Here is a 17,615-nt window from a genome sequence, read left to right on the forward strand (position 1 = left end):
GCCACATGTCCATATCTAGTGCAACACATCAGTGACAATGTGAAGGTGAATTGCTCAAAAACATAAACTTTAAGCTTCAGAAACTTGCCTACAAGACTGAATTTGGAACATTTCAGACAGGACCCAGGGTCTGCATTATATCATACACTCAGTTCCCTGGGGTTAAGCATATGAGGTTGAGTGGAGACATCCCCATCCAGACCAGGGTAAACTCCTACACTCTGATCCTTCAACCAACAAGAGGGAAACTGGCATACTGTTTGAATTCCCAAGAGGGTATATTCCCATTTACTTCCAATCAGAGTATTTTATTTTATTTTATTTTATTTTTTTTTATTGGTTGTTCAAAACATTACAAAGCTCTTGACATAGCATATTTCTTACATAAGCTTTGAGTGAGTTATGAGCTCCCATTTTTACCCTCAACGCAGATTTCAAACTCATATCAGTTACATATCCCCATTTTTACAAAATGCCATATTAGTAACTGTTGTATTCTGCTACCTTTCCTATCCTATACTATCCCCCCTCCCCTCCCCTCCCCTCCCATCCTCTCTATCTACCCCATCCACTGTAATTTATTTCTCTCCTTATTTATTTTCCCATTCCCCTCACAGCCTCTTATATGTATTTTTGTATAACAATGCGGCTCTCCCTCCATTTCCATGTAATTCCCATTTTCTTTCCCTTTCCCTCCCCCTTCATGACTCTGTTTATTGCTATTCTTTTCTTCCTGCTCTTCCTCCCTTCTCTAATCTTAATTGCTCTCATTATATCAAAGAAGTCATTTTGTATTTGTTTTTTAGGGATTGGCTAGCTTCACTAAGCATAATCTGCTCTAGTGCCATCCATTTCCCTGCGAATTCCATGATTTTGTCATTTTTTAGTGCTGCGTAATACTCCATGGTGTATAGATGCCACATTTTTTTAATCCATTCATCCATTGAAGGGCATCTGGGTTGTTTCCACAGTCTAGCTATTGTGAATTGTGCTGCTATGAACATTGATGTGGCAGTATCCCTGTAGTACGCTCCTTTTAGGTCTTCAGGGAATAGTCCGAGAAGGGCAATAGCAGGGTCAAATGGTGGTCCCATTCCCAGCTTTCCCAGGAATCTCCATACTGCTTTCCAAAGTGGCCGAACCAATTTGCAGTCCCACCAGCAATGTACAAGAGTACCCTTTTCCCCACATCCTCTCCAGCATTTGTTGTTGTTTGACTTCATAATGGCTGCCAATCTTACTGGAGTGAGATGGTATCTTAGGGTGGTTTTGATTTGCATTTCTCTGACTGCTAGCGATGGTGAGCATTTTTTCATGTACTTATTGATTGATTGTATGTCCTCCTCTGAGAAGTGTCTGTTCAGGTCCTTGGCCCATTTGTTGATTGGGTTATTTGTTATCTTGTTGTCTAATTTTTTGAGTTCTTTGTATATTCTGGATATTAGGGCTCTATCTGAAGTGTGAGGAGTAAAAATTTGTTCCCAGGATGTAGGCTCCCTATTTACCTCTCTTATTGTTTCTCTTGCTGAGAAAAAACTTTTTAGTTTAAGTAAGTCCCAATTGTTGATTCTTGTTATTAACTCTTGTGCTATGGGTGTCCTATTAAGGAATTTGGGGCCTGACCCTACAATATGTAGATCGGAGCCAACTTTCTCTTCTATCAGACGCAGAGTCTCTGTTTTGATATCAAGGTCTTTGATCCATTTTGAGTTAACTTTTGTACATGGTGAGAGGAGAGGGTTTAGTTTCATTTTGTTGCATATGAATTTCCAGTTTTCCCAACACCATTTGTTGAAGATGCTATCCTTCCTCCATTGCTTGCTTTTAGCCCCTTTATCAAATATAAGGTAGTTGTAACTTTGTGGGTTAGTCTCTGTATCCTCTATTCTGTACCATTGGTCCACCCGCCGGTTTTGGTACCAGTACCATGCTGTTTTTGTTACTATTGCTCTGTAATATAGTTTGAAGTCTGGTATTGCAATACCGCCTGATTCACTCTTCCTGCTTAGTATTGCTTTTGCTATTCTGGGTCTTTTATTTTTCCATATGAATTTCATGATTGCTTTATCTATTTCTACAAGAAGTGCCATTGGGATTTTGATTGGCATTGCATTAAACCTATAGAGAACTTTTGGTAATATCGCCATTTTGATGATGTTAGTTCTGCCTATCCATGAACAGGGTATATTTTTCCATCTTCTAAGATCCTCTTCTATTTCTTTCTTTAGGGTTCTGTAGTTTTCATTGTATAGGTCTTTCACCTCTTTTGTTAGGTTGATTCCCAAGTATTTTATTTTTTTTGAGGATATTGTGAATGGGGTGTTTTTCCTCATTTCCGTTTCAGAAGTTTTGTCGCTGATATACAGAAATGCCTTTGATTTATGTGTGTTGATTTTATATCCTGCCACTTTGCTGAATTCATTTATTAGTTCTAGTAGTTTTTTTGTAGACCCTTTTGGGTCTTCTAGGTATAGAATCATGTCATCTGCAAATAGTGATAATTTAAGTTCTTCTTTTCCAATTTTTATGCCTTTAATTTCTTTCGTCTGTCTAATTGCTCTGGCCAGTGTTTCTAGAACTATGTTGAACAGAAGTGGTGAGAGCGGGCATCCTTGGGATGAAAAAGGCAATATCACAACAGATGCTACAGAAATACAGAAGATAATTAGAAATTATTTTGAAAACCTATATTCCTATAAAATTGAGGATAGTGAGGACATCGAGAAATTTCTTAAGACATATGATTTGCCCAAACTGAGTCAGGAGGATACACACAATTTGAACAGACCAATATCAATGGATGAAATTGAAGAAGCCATCAAAAGACTACCAACCAAGAAAAGCCCAGGACCGGATGGGTATACAGCGGAGTTTTACAAAACCTTTAAAGAAGAATTAATACCAATACTTTTCAAGTTATTCCAGGAAATAGAAAAAGAGGGAGCTCTTCCAAACTCATTCTATGAGGCAAACATCACCCTGATTCCGAAACCAGACAAAGACACCTCAAAGAAAGAAAACTACAGACCAATATCTCTGATGAACCTAGATGCAAAAATCCTCAATAAAATAATGGCAAATTGGATACAAAGACACATTAAAAAAATTGTGCACCATGATCAAGTAGGATTCATCCCTGGGATGCAAGGATGGTTCAATATACGGAAATCAATAAATGTTATCCACCATATAAATAGACTTAAAGATAAGAACCATATGATCATCTCAATAGATGCAGAAAAAGCATTTGACAAAGTACAGCATGCCTTTATGTTCAAAACATTAGAAAAAATAGGGATAACGGGAACTTACCTCAACATTGTAAAAGCTATCTATGCTAAGCCTCAGGCTAGCATCATTCTGAATGGAGAAAAATTGAAGGCATTCCCTCTAAAATCTGGAACAATCAGAGTATTTTACACAGAAAGGTCGATTTTTTTTTACAAGGGCCTGCTCTCTGAATGTAGGCATCCCTAAGGCTGGTGCCCTGTGCTCTGGGACAGAATGCAATGCCAAAATACTCAGCATAAATCTGGATGCAGTTTAAAACATTTGATGATATCCAATGTGGGTGCAGACTGAAGAGGAACTGCATACTGGAGTAGAATGATGCCCTCAATGGTTGAGGGTTAAACATCTCTGTAAGTAACAGGACTAGCCTATTATCAGGGTCTGGAATAACACTAAAAGACTGGCATTAACACTGTAATTAGGAGAACAGCATTGTCAATCACAAGAACTGGAGTTAGACTTCATTCAGGAAGTGAAGGGGTACTGCAGCACTCCATAATCCCATGGAAGTGAAAGCAACCTACAGGGCTCCCCACACTCCCCAACTTTGTGCCTTGCACCAACCCGTCACTGATGAGACAAAATGAATGTGATAAGATGTGGGCCAGAACCCGTGGTATGCATGGATGTGAGCTGACCTTGTGTTCAACTGCTCCAACTGTCCCACCACTAATTATCTTCCCTAAATATACATCACTGAATAACAACAACAAAAAATACCAATAACAATAGTAATTGATATATCCTGCCTGTGACTTCTGTGTCCAGTACTTGTCTGAACATATCTAATCTTCATGACAATGCTTTGTGGGGATATTATTTCCTCCACTTTCTAGGGAAAAAAAAAACCAAAACTAAGTCACAAAGTGCTTAAGAAACACACTCAAGGTTATACAGCCAGTGCATGGCAGATATTTCAACATGGGTAATCAGGCTCTTGGATCTGTACATTCCGTTGCTTGGGTATATTGGTATGCACTGTGCAATATTATTGCAGTACTAAATGTTGTAAGATTACCTTGTATGTTAGTTTAAATAGTCACTAAACACACTTTAAGTACTTCCTTTTATAGAAATTGGCATTGTTATAAACTATTTTGGCTCCATCTGATTTGTAAACTACTAGTAAAGAATTAAGGTTAATAAAATCGGGAGCCTTGAAAATGTAGCTTCATGGGTACCAAAAAAAAAAAAAGGTTAATAATCTGGTATCAAAATATCTCTTGTTTCCATTGTTTATGTAGGAATGTAGATCAATAGCTAGTGCAGTCTCCAAAGATGGCCACCATAATTATCTCTGTTCAGGGCCTCTTCTAACCAGACCTAGAGTTTATTTTCCCCTCCCTTTGAATCTGGGCTGGCTTTTTATTTGCTTTGGTCCATATAATTTGGTAGAAGTGATGCTTTGCCAGTTCAAGTTCTATCAAACCCAAGAACTTTCACTTTTGTGCTCTTTGAAGCCAGCTACCTTCTAGGAAAAACAACCATGCTGACTCCACCATGCTGTGAGGTAGGCCAAGCTTGTCATGTGGAGAAGACTCAGGGAGGTGCCCCAAGGAACCTTCATCCTAGCCCTGCTGCTCCCTAACTTCAGCCCAGAGGCACTACAATGGGGCACAAAAAAACACCAAGTAAGCCCTGCCCAGACTATAAAATCAAGAGGAATAACAGATCATGGTTGTTTTAAGGCCCTAATTTTTAGAGTAGTCTGATACCCAGAAAAAGGTCATTAAAATATGCAGGAAGCCATCTATGAGATACATGAAGACCTTCTCTCAGCACGGTAGCCAGGGTGAGATAGGCCTGGCATTGGGAACTCTCTGTGGCTCTCCCATGGATTGCCCAATGCATGTGACCTTTCCCTCCGCTCTGCTAGGAAGTTTCTTCATAGTAGCTCTGGAGATGGGCATAATCCGTTAGGAGCGGGACATCCCACCTTTAACTTTTTGGAGAAAAACATTCTATAGAATCTCTTTGATGTTTCTTGATATAAATAAAGCAGGCACGGACTCCACTTTGTCAAGGAGCTCGATCTGTCTGATCAGCTTGCTCGTCCTGCCCCTGCTTTTGAAACTACTTTCTGTGTTCTGTGGTTTCTCACCATCTTACTTCCCTTAGCTTTTATTTCTCAGCCAGCTGATTCCACCGAGGGGAACCCCATTCCCACTGCCCGCACAAGGCATGGGCAGGAGAAATACATTGTTCAATGGGATAATCTCTAGCTCAGCTTGCCAAATCTGTTATAAGGTTGTTGGACATAAAGAAAGTTGATAGCTCAAATAAAGGAAGGAGAGTTAAAAATCAAGATGTTGTTCTTTGTTTAGATCCCACATAGATCACTTAATAAAATTATAGTTAAATAAAAAATGTAGAAATAATTAATGCCATGCAAAAAAGAGCCCATCCACTTCAGAACTAAATCCTGTAGCCTCTAAAGCTACCTGTCTGCCCCCAACAACCACCATGTAGCACTGTGCAAGCCCAGGATGGAGCCCCAGGACTTTGGCTATCTTTCACGGGGGGTGGGGTGGGGGGGTGGGGGGGTGATCTGTCAATCACAAGGAAGGAGAATGCCAGTCATTCAGCGAGACCGCCCCCACATTTCACCCCAAAAATCCTGGTGACTTTTATAAGAAAAGGTTCTGTAATCTAGATCTTGCCTAGGGAAAGGTAGGTCAGGGGACTCTTGTTAAAGGAGGAGTGCAGATACCACAACCGGAGACATGTCGAGTATAAAACCCTATAGACACCGAGATGAGAAGAGGGAAATAAAAATCCTTGAGTCCTTCAGGCTGAGAAAGGGGAAATCTCATAAAAGAGGAAGTGAACCAATATGCAGAGAAAGGGAAATAAGTCAAATACCAAGATCTAATCGGGTAACTGCTTGGCCACAAAGACAGGCAAGTGGGCAAGCAAAGGAGCTGAGCACTGAGCCCCACCTGGGAGGCTGACCCACTGTTTAGCAGACATCAACAACATGGAGAGCAGGGGCCGCATGTCATGGTTCGCTCCAGAGGAACATTCAGCTGTGTCCTTGCTGCTCTGTGTGTCCACACTGTGGGTTTCAATCAGGCATTCTCTCTTGGACTAGCAGTTTTAATTACAGCTTTAATCTGAAATTTCGTGCTTGCTGACAAGGTCAGGAGGAAGCCTAGCAGGGGGATCAGGAGCTGAGGCAGGATCTTTGCCGTGAGTGTTGTGTTCTTATCCAAGGTTAAGGAAATGGGGTTGGAACTGCCTCCAAAGAGAACCTGGTTTGCATTGGACTACTTTCCTTAAACTTTGCTGCATTTCAGAGTCCCATTTCAACCACTTTGTGCACATCATAATTCCGTGGTTCATTTTTTTTAAGAGAGCGAGAGAGAAAGAGAAAGAGAATTTTAATATTTATTATTTAGTTTTCGGCGGACACAACACCTCTGTATGTGGTGCTGAGGATCGAACCCGGGCTGCACGTATGCCAGGTGAGCGCGCTACCAGTTGAGCCACATGCCCAGCCCTCAGTGGTTCATTTTTAACAAAATATTTGATTTGATAATGACTGTCAGTAAGGGAAAATTTTCTATGAGAGATATTCCATTAAGATTCAGTAAGACAGACAAAGTTATATTACTCCTCACACAAATCTATTTCCACTACCACCAAATATTTTAATTGATGCTCTGCTTCAACATTTTCAACCTGTTGCTAAGTGTGTGTCTAAAAAACGCTGACTTGTGATCGTCAAGGGCATGTCTAGATGATTTTCATTTTTGTTGACATCTGTTCTGTCTGCTCACCATTATTTTCTAATATTCTGATCTCAAAGGAGCAGGGAATTTCAATTTGTCCTTTAACAGGTGAAAAACTCAACTCTTCAGGGAAGGGAGCCAAACCATGAGCCCAGCACTTTCTTTTCCCATTTTCTTTGCCTCTTTGTTAGACGACTGAAGAAGGCACAAGAAAGCTGTTGTATGCTAAGCAAACTGTAAGGAAATTCAGGTGGACTCTAAAGTTGCATGAGCTTCCCAAGTTTATGAAGAAAGAACTATGGTCAACTGCCGCAGTCTGGCTGGGCACAATTCAGGAGCCACTTGTCAAAGGAAACGAACTTTATTTTTAGAACACACACACACACACACACACCGCACCACACAGCTCTTCAGGAAAACCCTCAGAGCCCAACTGCCACCACCGGCTTCCCACAAGCCTCTCAACTTCCCCCACCCTTCCTGCTCTTCAGGCCCATTGGCTGGGTCACGTGGGCGGAGCCAAAAAAAGTCCCCCAATGAGCAGCTCCATGATCTGAAAGGGCGGGGGAAACACCCCAATGAGCATCACCAAAGAGGAGCCAATCAGTTGGCAGCTAGAAGTTTGCTGGGGCCTCTGTGAGCCAATCATGAGCTGGCAGCTGGAAGTTTGCTGGCAGCTGGAAGTTTGCTGGGGCCCCTTCGGCTGTGGCTCTCAACAGTCAACAATTCTCCAGAGGTCAGGACCATGGGCTGCCTTGTGTCAATCTCTCTTCTTCTTCATCTTCAATGATTGCATAAAATGAGGGAATCCAGAACAAAGGGGTGATAATAGAAAAAGATAGGAAATAGGGCCAAAGGGAAAGAAATTGGAAGTTGAAGATGCACTCCCCTGGGTGTGAATTCCAGTTCAGCTCCTTACTGGCTGTATGTACTTACTCAACATCCCTGAACCTCCATTCTGTCTTCAGTTAAATAATTTTCATTTGTAGAGTTGGTTTAAGAAGTAAATACTTTGTTGAAAATGTTCAGCACTCAGTAGATAGAACTATCACTATTATGATATTCATGACTAACATCAAGATTGTGATGGTTTACAATCAAATATCTGTAAGATTGTTACCTCTTTATTCTCAGATGCCGCCAATGTTCTCTACAATTTCTTCCTTCTTTCCTCCCTCCCTCCACTCCTGAATACTCATATCCTACAATATATAGGTGTATTTTTCTACTTGGTAAAGATCACAATGACTTTGAACAAAGTCAACAGGAAGCACATATTTAGAAACATACAATTATATTTAGTGGACTGATTAGCACTGACTAAAGTTAAAGTCTCCTTATTACATTTCTGAAGGGCAATTTAGTGATGTGCATCAAAAGTCTTTAAACACATACAGTAGTCCCTCTCCCTATCTACAATTTGACTTTCCACAGTTTCAGATATTCATAGTCAAACAGTCTAAAACTATTAAATGGAAAGTTACAGAAATAAATAATCCATAAGTTTTATATTACTCAGCACTCTGAGTAACATGATAAAATCTTGCACCATCCCACTCTGTCCAACCTGAATCGTCCAGGGCATCCATGCTACCTACCCATTGTGCTACCTGCCCATTAGCATTTAGTAGCCATCTTGGTTATTAGATCTATCATCACAATATCACAGTGCTTGTATTCAAGCAACCCTTCTTTTACTTAATAATGGCCCCAAGGCACAAGAGTAATGATGTTAGTAATTTGGATATGCCAAAGGAAGCAAGCTATTAAGCACTGTATATGTTTAGGGTTCAGATATCCACAGGCTGTCTTGGAACGTATCCCCTGTGAATAAGGGGGATAGATGTGTGCCATTTAAAAATAAATATTCTATTTTTAAGGGGTTTGTGTTAAGGAAATAATAGTAGATATGCCCAAAAATTAAGTTATAAGATTGTTTTCACAGTTTTTCCTAATGACTATGATAACCATATTCTTTATTGTTCAAACTGGGATACCTTTAAAAATAAAAGCAATGCTATTGTTAATCATTAAACAAGGGTATAACAAGTATAAACCCAGAGTACAAAATAGAAACAATTTATTCATACTCCCATGTACACCTGAAAAAATTCAGATTGCAAACTAATATACATAGTGCAAGCCTTTAAACACACACACACACACACACACACACACACACACACACACACACTCACCTGCATAGACAAGCCTCCACCCCCACAATGTTGAAGGACAGATGACAATGTTAATAGTGGTATATTCCTGTGTGGTAAGAATATGGGCCATTTTTATTCATCTGTATTTTATAAAATTTCTATAATGAAGATGTATTGCATTTACAATTTCAAAAACTGTTATTTACAATTTTTTATGGAGTCAAGTATTATTTTAAGAAACTCGTCTCGGAATGTAATCTGTTCTCCAAAGCCTAAGGTGAATTTCCTAAGTACTTGAGCCTTTCAGGGCTGAAATATTTATGCAATGTGTTAAACAAAGCTCAACCTCATTTTCGCAACCGTATGCCTACAAATATCAGTGATACAAATTCTTTCTGACATAGGTGACACAATAAAAGACCATAAAATTGCATCCTATTACAGTCCCAAATGCTGGCCTTTGAAAATGTCCCCAAGTGTTTCTTTCACCTCCTGGTACTGCAAATATTAAAAAGACACTTTGCAATACTCAAGTGGGTGATTGTTTGTTAGACCAACCCATGCCCAGAGAAAACAAGGCTACTTCATGGCTCTTCTTTCCCATCCTTGACCGAATTCTCTTGACTGTGTGAAAGCACAGATTTGAAATTGCACAGCTACTCTTGCCAGCACTCTGGGAATCTTGAGGTGGTGACCTTATAAAGCACTGACATGAATACATTTGTAAATCTCTGGTCCCTGCGAAATGTCTAAATAAAGAAATAAGCTCATACCTCTGAAGCTGCTTCCAACTTAAATGAATAAGTGCCATGTTCAAAAGAGCATGGTGTCCATTTGACCTTCTTGGAAATTAAGTTTCTAATGAAAAAAGATGGGAAATCTGTGTTTAAGGAGTAAGAAAGAGCATTTTTTCAGTCAAGGAAGCTTCACAACGCCCTAAGTTTCACAGCTACTCCTGAAGAACATTTAACCCCAAATGGAAAGATGATGTGGAAGAATTCACATGAGATGTGTGTTCCCAAATGTACAGCCCACCTTCAATTTGAAAAGATAGGAGTGAACCATTGAGGGAGGCCAAAGAAGTAACTGAAGGTCATGTAAGGCCAACAAAGAAGAACTTCCGGAAGACCTTAACACACAGTACACCTTGACCAACTCCAGCACAACTAGCCATAGCTGCAGTCAGAAATAACCCAAAATTCAATTCCTTATCTCTTCACATAAGTCAGTCATCCTGAGAGAAGCTCCATCATTTTTTCATTAGCACACAGTAGAGACTTCCAGACTGACTTTGACTCCTACTCTCCCTATCCAGTGTCCCTCGGAGGTCAAATCTTGCTAATTCTGCCTCGATGACTCTTATTTCTATTTTTTGTCCCTATCCTTGTTACCTCTCACCAGGCCTAAGCCAACAACCTCCGAACTGATTTCCCACTTCCTCTCTCTTCAGTACCACTCACACCACACTGCAGCCTCTGTATTCATTGTGATTATTATGGTTATAGTAAAAAATAAATAAAATTTATTCATCCATTTTTAAGTGTACAATTCAATAGTGTTAAGTATACCCACATCGTTATGAAATAGCTCTCTTGAAATTTTTCCATGTTGCAAATTCAAAAACTTCTATCCATTAAATAACAATGCCCCTTCCTCTCCTCCCCACCCAGTATCTGGAAAGTACCATTCTATTTTCTGTTTCTATGAATTTGACTACTTTAGATACCTTATATACATGGAATCAACTCAGTTTTTATCTTTTTTTAATATTTACTTTTTAGTTTTAGGTGGACACAATATCTTTATTTTTTTTTTTTTATGTGATGCTAGGATAGAACCCAGTGCCTCATGCATGCTAGGCGAGCACTCTACCACTGAGATGCATCCCGAGCCCTTCAGTTTTTACCTTTTTTGCAAATAGATTATTTTACTTAGCAGAATATCTTCAAGGTTCATTCATGTTGTAGCATATGATGGGATTTACTTTTGGAGGGGCTGGTACTCAATAATATTCCATTGTTTGCATGCATGCGTGTATGTGTGTGTGTGTGTGTGTGTGTGTGTGTATACACACACTGCATTCTGTTTATCCATCCATCTCTTGGCTCCTGACATAGCACTGCTATGAATATGGGTATACAAATATCTCTTTGAGTGCTTGCTTTTAATTCTTTTGGAACTACATCCCCTAAAGTGAGATTGCTAGATCCTATGGTAATTTTAAGCTTTTGAAGAACCTCCTATCTATTTTCCATAGTGGTTTGTTCGTTTTTTGGTTTTTTTTTTTTTTTGAAACCTCCTATTTTCCATAGTGGCTAGACTATTTCATATGCCCACCACCAACAGTGTACCAGGATTACAATTGCTCCATGCCTTTGCTAATACTTGCTATTTTTCAGGTTTTTTGTTTGTTGTTATAGTAGCCACCTGAATGGGTATGAGGTGGTGTATCATTGTGGTTTTGATTGGAGTTTTTCTGATGATTAGTAATGTCAAGCATTATATCAAGAGTCTTGTTCCCGCTGTCTAGTCAAGCCCCTTCCCCTGCTTAGGAGCTTACCTAAGAAATAAAGTCTAAACCCATTCACAACCTTCGGGCCATACGACATCCATTTGTTTCATACTATCTCATTCCACAAATCTTCCACACCAGCCCAATTAAGTGCTTCATCTTCCTTCAAACAAATCTGAAGCTTTCTTTTCTTCTTGCAAATATTTACAGTTCAAATCCATCTCCCTTAAGTGGAGTGCTTTGTTTTCACAGTCAGAAGTCTATATTCTCTCAACACTCACTGCTTGCTTTTATGGTATGTATCACATTTACCTTTTCTATACCAATTTATTCTCAGGTCTCATCTCACTATTGAACAAGAAGTTCCTTCAGGCCATAGAATCAGCTCTGTTCAATCATTTATCTCCCACAGTGCCTGGAACACTGTAAGCCTTTAATACATAGTTATTGAATAAAGGACTCAAAAATTTAATGTGTAATCTGTTGGCTGAGACCATCAAAATGTCTACAATTTCAAATCAACAATACTATTCTCTGTTTTATGTATTGGGGAAGAGGGCAGAGTGGGGAAAGAAGTTTTTTGGTTTTGTCTGATTTTTAGACATCCAGACTCCTCTTAATTCTCTTGAACACGTTATTTAACTTCTAACTTAAAAAAATAAATTGAATGCCAAGTAGAGCCCACATCTAATAAATGAATAGCAATGAATAGCCAGCTATTGTATTTACCCTCCTAGTGGCTACAAGCTGACATTTAGATACTCCTCTTCCCTTTCCAAATATTAACCACGTTCGGCTGGTCGCTTGGGTTCTGAAACAACATTTGGTGAAGCACATTTCAAATACGATTCTGGAAAAATATTCAATTACTTCATTTTCATTTTACTCACTAAATGGTAGCTTCCCTCCCAAGTTCAATTAAACTCTCTTGAAATTAGAATTCACAAGAACGCATTTCATTTAGATTTACTGGAAGATGTCAGACACCAGTTAATTGGCCTTGAAGCAGCACAGCCATGAGGCCCCTTCTGACTGAGCTGTCCATCTTTGACATGTAGCTGTTCTTGTTAGATAGCATTGATTGGGCAGCTCATCCAGTATTTGGGGCCAACCAATAGCTATACAACACTCTGACAGATAAATTCGATGTAGATTTTAAATTACTTGTGGGCGCCCTTCAGAGAGCTTCAGCTTGGGTCTAGGATGGTCTGTGTTCTATGTTCTGAAACTTATAATTCACTTGAATAATTGGATATTTTTGCCAGATAATTCAACAAACATTTATCAAGAACCTACCCTGTGCCAGGCGCTATGTCAGACACTTCATTTATTCAGCAAGTTATAAATTCCTCCTGCATGCCAGGCATTTGGCTGGGGATTGATTGGGAGATATAATTCCTCCCCTCAAGGAATCCAGCAAATGTTTTAGGCTTGTGCCTGGCTGTCTGTGAAAACACAGCATTCAGTGGTTTGTGGTTTTTTAAGAGTCACTGTAATGCTGAGTTCCAATTAATTCCGATTTTTCCAGAACAGTCAAATTTCAAATAGTTGGTTGTATAGCCAATTAGGTGTGAGACTGTCTCAATTATTAATATGGTAAGTGTAAAGGGGATAGAATAAACTGCCTCAAATTCTTTGAAAGTTATAGTCTTCAATTTCAAGTTTGTAGATTGCTGGGGTTAACTCTGCTTGCAAAATCATGATATCAAATGTCTTTCCAAAGAGTGAGACCACTGGTATTTACCAAGTAACCATTATGTGATCAATTCTTTGTGAGACAAGAACGAACATGAAAGCAGAAAGGCTATTCATACTCATTAATGACCCGCACTGTATGATACATGGTATTTTCTTTTAAATCAGGGATGTGCAAGGGCTAGATATTTTAGCTTTTACAGAGCTTTGTATATTGTCAGTTATGTAGTCTCTGTGGATGCTAAAAGAAATAGCCAATTTTCAGTGAATGTCTATGACTATGCTCCAAAAACCTTTATTACCTAAAGGAGTAGAAGGCTGGATCTGGCCCTGTGACCACACTTGGCCACCTCAACTCCCCTCTGCTCCTCTAAATGCTCCACCTAAAAAGCCCTTCCCTCTGCCTGTCCATCAAAGTCCTGATCATGAACCTTTTCTTCCTCTTCTGATTCAAATTTGGAAGTGGTCTGAACAAATGACAACTAGCTTTTCTACAGCACTTAAAACTTTTCAAAACCCTTTCTCTCTGACAACAATCTTCTAACACAAGTAATGCAGGAATTATTATTGCTCCTGGGTTCATGAGAAACTGATATGATAACATCTTGAGAACTGGGGATGGTTAGTGTCAGAGGCAGAGGATCAGCAGGAACCCCAGAGGCTGTATTTCTTCCCACCCTGGCTGGAGGTAGATGCTGTGGAGTCTTGAATCTCACTTCCCTAGAGGTGCCTGGTGAGGCTAGCAGCAATGCCTGGGGAGAGATGGACAGTGAATGCCTGAAAGGATTTAGCCATTCATCTCTCTCTTCTTTCCCACAAGTGACTATTCAAAGGCATAACAGCTTGTCCTCTATGGCTGAGAGACAGGCTACTTTATATTTGTGTGTGGTCACTTTCTATTGTGACCCTCTTGACCAAGCATCATCTGCTTTCCCTCCATCACTCTCTCACTTCTTCCCCCCTGCCCCGCCCCCTTCTCGGTGCCTGGGATTATAGCTCTACATAAACATTAAGACATACACTTTGCCTTAGGCTTTGTTTTCTAAGGAGTTTGAAGTAGAAAGATTGGGACCAGGAGACCCTCAGCATAAGATTTTGGAGCTTTGGAAACTCTCAGTATAAAACTGTGAAAAAGGCTAGAAAGCAGTCCTTGATATCCAGGGGCAAGTTGGACATAATTACCATAATGTGCAGTGAGGCTGGAGTAGCATTTGGAATCCCTTAACCAACAGAAATCTATGGTGAAGGGTAATGAATCATGGTGCAAGATAGATCCACAGCTGACTGAAGTGTTGCTTGACTTGTATAATCAAAAATAAATATACACACACATACACACACACACACACAAAAGATGGTGAACAGAAGATTGACATCAGTTGCCATAAAGGGAAGTCATAATCCCCTCATCCAGTTTCCAGATTGTCAGTTCACACACTCAAAGCTCCATACTCAAAGTTTGGATTAGCAAAGCCCTACGATTCTCTTGATGTATAGACCATTACTTCCTACGATAGGATCTGCAAATCCCTGTTCAAATGGTGGTAAATTCTGGCACTGGTTATTGGTCTGGAGACCATAAGAGGTAGTGGAAGAAAGATGGAGGTGATGTCTAGGTCTCTTTGAGCAAAAATTCTACACCACCAATACTAGAAAACATACTTCTGATTCTTGCCCCAAAGAGACTAGAAAACATTTTCCATGGTAACTTAGATTTTGAGAAAGGAGAAAACCTAGACATTTTAAGAACTGTTGAGTAAAAAGCCTGAGCTAACACTAACACCAAAAGCCCTGAAAATGTAACCATGCTTTTCCGGTTAGAGTGAAAACATGCTGAAGCACAGCTGTAGCCCAAGTCACAGGTGCCTACTGAGTCCACTGGGCCACACCATGGTTAGTTCCTCAGTGACTTGATGGGTAATTGGAATAGTTACACTTAGCAATGAGCAGAACCCTCATTTGTTCCCTGACTGTAGAAGAGGAATCATTATGGTAATAAGAGCCAGATAAAATTGCCCCCTTTTCTGCAAAGATGATAAATTATATGCAATACTGCATTCCTGAAGGAACTGAAAAGATTTAACCTGAAAGAGGCAGGGATAGTAGTCCACATTCCATTTCTTAATTCACTCGAGTGTCCTTTGCAGAAACCAGATGGATCCTAGGCTGCTGTGAATAGTCAAGTGGTAGTCGCAATGTCAACTGATAAATTAGACATGACAATATCTTTCCTGAAGCAGATCAACATGGACTCTGGCATTTAGCTACTAAGGTGAAAAATATGCTTTTTTAAAAATACCTATTATAGCAATGGGATAAAAATCAATTTTCCTTTCCATGGCAAAGACTACAATATACTCTCACTGCAATGTATCTGTGGCTACATTCACTCTCCTGTCATAATGTAGCCCTCAGGGAACTTGATTTTTTAACATTTTACAGAACATCATACTGTTCCATTACCTTGATGATATCATACTAATTGCACTGGGGAGTAGGAAGTAATTTAGATTCTTTATTTTAGAAAAGGAGACAAAATCCTTAAATACTTAGAACCTGACAAGTCTGTGACATTTTAGAGGTTCCAATGACTTGTGGAATGGTGGACACCCCTCTAAAGTAAAGACATTTTTGCATCTTGAACATTAACTACTACAAAGAAGATAGCACTTGTTGGAGTTCTTTGAATTTTAAAGCTATAATTAGCACACTATGAGAGACTCTCACAAATATATTTAACTGGTGGCTCAGGAGGCAGCCAGAGAAAGAGAGGAACCTACAGAAGGTTCAGATGGTGGTGAAATTGCCCTGCCATTTGATCTGTACATTACAGCAAATCCAAGGAGAAGGATGCCAGGCAAGCTACATAGGAGATTTGCAGTGCAGACCTAAAGAATTCTCTTCAGTAAAGAATGATTCTGGGGCTGGGGATGTGGCTCAAGCGGTAGCGCGCTCGCCTGGCATGCGTGCGGCCCGGGTTCGACCCTCAGCACCACATACCAACAAAGATGTTGTGTCCGCTGAGAACTAAAAAATAAATATTAAAAATTCTCTCTCTCTCTCTCTCTCTCTCTCTCTCTCCTCTCTCACTCTCTCTTTAAAAAAAAAAAGAATGATTCTGTTTGAAAAATAGCTTCTTATGTGTTATTGTGTTCTAGCTGAATGTAACATCTGACATTGAAACCCCTAATGACCATGTAATCTGAGCTGTCCATCATGAGCTAAGCTTTACAAAGTCCATACAGTTATAAGGCCAAATTGGTCTAGTAGCAATTCACTGCATGATTAAAGTACTACATCTGTACTAGACTCAAGCATATGATCAAGAGCAAGTTTTTTTAAAAAAATCTACAGTTAGGTCATGTACTTCTGTGGTACCAAACCATTTTTTTTTCCCACAAACCTTATGCGTGACCTCCCATTTCCTAAAATCACCTGATGGGGGAGGAATGGACTTAGGCCTAGTTCACAGGTGAGTCATAAGAAATGTTGGCACTGGAGATAGACTGCTGCTATATTACAGCCCCACTCAAGAATGCCCTCACAGGAAGCAAATGTGCAAGCAAACAGTCATACCTGTAGTACAGAGAGGAACATGGAGTGATAAATGGCTTGGCCAAGGTCCTGAGCTGAGAGGGATAAAACTGAAGGTCAGTCACCAAGAACCTTGATAAACATATAATAGTGACCACAAAGCTGGAAAACTTTGCATCGCACACTAGTGCCCACAGGAGAGAATCTGCTACAAATAAAGTTCTCAACAACCAAGTTAGACAAGATGATGGCTATTAGCAGGTTTCTCTCCTCAACCCTCTGGACTTGCCCAGGGATGGAAGCTATACACAGACCCCAAATTATGGGCCCCTTTTTGCTAAGGCATGTCAATCCATTTTCATGGTTGGAGGGCCAATTTTTCAGCAGCGCACACTGATTCTTAGTCCTCTGTGCGGCACTCTTCCTTATGAAAACCCACCTGATGGCCGGTTGGTTTCGCTGCGCCCCTTTCTCATTGAAAGGAACATCAGTTCATCCTCACTGACAGAAACATACTAGACTATGAGCTTGTCTGCCCTGCTTCTAATGCTTCTGTCAGAAATTTGGAGCAAAGGCTTATAAAATGCCTCCTCTATTGAGAGTCATCCAGATAACATTGTCTCCCATCAAGGGATTCATTTTATTGCAAAGGAAGTACAGCAATGACCCGGGGCTAACTACTCTTTGCCATCC

General features: G+C 40.0%; 1 protein-coding gene across 1 annotated transcript in view; it reads right to left on the reverse strand.

Moving 5' to 3' along the window:
- Window positions 1–17,615, reverse strand: part of GPR39 (G protein-coupled receptor 39) — a 206,453-nt gene that overhangs the window by 140,306 nt on the left and 48,532 nt on the right. The window lies entirely within an intron of this gene.

Source organism: Spermophilus citellus, assembly GCF_964194105.1.
Source record: "Spermophilus citellus genome assembly, chromosome: 11".
Classification (NCBI taxonomy): Eukaryota; Metazoa; Chordata; class Mammalia; order Rodentia; family Sciuridae; genus Spermophilus; species Spermophilus citellus.